This window comes from Austrofundulus limnaeus, unplaced genomic scaffold (assembly GCF_001266775.1).
Source record: "Austrofundulus limnaeus strain Quisiro unplaced genomic scaffold, Austrofundulus_limnaeus-1.0 Scaffold20, whole genome shotgun sequence".
Lineage (NCBI taxonomy): Eukaryota > Metazoa > Chordata > Actinopteri > Cyprinodontiformes > Rivulidae > Austrofundulus > Austrofundulus limnaeus.
Window position 1 is genome coordinate 32868 of NW_013952422.1, and position 1511 is coordinate 34378.

The following is a 1511-nucleotide window of genomic DNA, read 5'->3' on the forward strand; positions in this document are numbered from 1 at the left end:
CACACACACACACACACACACACACACACACACACACACACACACACACACACACACACACACATGCACACTCACACACCTACACACACACTCCTATCCAATCCCATCTTGGCCCCTTTGTTTCCCCCCAGGCCATCTCCTTCAGAGAGGCTAATGGAGTTAGCCTGATGTCTGCACAGCGCCAGTCATAAAACTGATTTGAGGCTAAAGGCTTGGTGCCGAGACCACCACTCTGCCTACAAAAAAAGAGATGTGAGTGAGATGTTAAAAGAGAGCAAGTGTATCTTTACAGGGGAAGAGGTTGGGGTGGCGGCTGCAGTGGTGCGGCACAGGCTGGCGTAACTACAGCAACTGCAGACAATCTAATTGGTATTGACATCCTTGTCTTGGAGGAAATTTGACATCTAAGGGCAAATCTTTCTATTTAGACGCCTGAATAGTCTCCAAGGCGGGGCCTGAGGAGCACAATCACGCTGGAGCGTTGTTCTGGTCCTCATGTCTGGGGCAGCTCTGCCATGCGTCAATCGATTCTAATCCGATCGGGGGAGGGGAGAAGGATAAGAGGCACAGGGAGAAAGAAAAATTAAAATAAAATCAAAAGCTCTGTTGGGATAATATTTAACAAGAGGGAGTACAATTGGGTCCTGTTGGAGCGGCAGCCTGTAATGCACTTGTGCGGTTGTAGCATGGTTAATGTATAGAAAAGCCCGAGAGTAATGGCTCTTCAGCTAAGGTGGCCAGGCTTCAAAGAAATCTGCTTGCTTTAGCTAAAAGACAGCCAGACCAGACCGCCAAAGCCCTTCATTCTGTTAGAGCATCAAATACCGTCCCCTCTCAGGACACACAGACACCCTGATTTTATTATCCTCACTCCCATGAGAAACTCATCCCATCCCTCTTTTTGTTTGTGTGACTGACCACCAATGAGAAAAAGTGAAGTCGTGCTGTTTATCAAAAGCACCAACTGTGTCTTCTTGGGTTAAAGGGGAGCGAAGGCTCAGAAGTGACAGTGGTGGTTTAAGGAGTTTTAATTAGAGAATGAATCGTTTTACATGAGACATGTGTGGTTCAGACACAAAACTGTTATCCTCCTATTTGAGGATTTTTTTCCAGGAGTTGCTTCATTCAGAGATTTTTAGACTGAATGCAAGATTTCAGACAGTTCAAGATAAAGTTAACTATTTAGAACAACTCCTCAAGCAAATTGGATTCACGATTTTGTGTTGAAAACTTAAATAACTTTGATTTTTTCCCCCCAGCTGCACACACCAAACAGAATCACTTTCCACATCAGAAAACACTGACAAAGAAAAACCGCTGAATAAACTGAATGGATAGCATCAGTGTCATAAATTAATTTGAGATTAATTTGTATGAAAACCTTTAAAATAAATGGGTACATAACATCCAGCCTCTAATTTTTTTGGCACAAAAAATGCGGTATATTTAAAATTTATTGTACACACACACACACACACACACACACACACACACACACACACACACACACA

The 1511-nt window shown here is 43.4% G+C and overlaps 1 long non-coding RNA gene across 1 annotated transcript in view; it reads left to right on the forward strand.

Annotated features, from left to right (window-relative positions):
* The window catches only part of LOC106514419 (uncharacterized), a 42104-nt gene that overhangs the window by 9968 nt on the left and 30625 nt on the right, over positions 1 to 1511 (forward strand). The window lies entirely within an intron of this gene.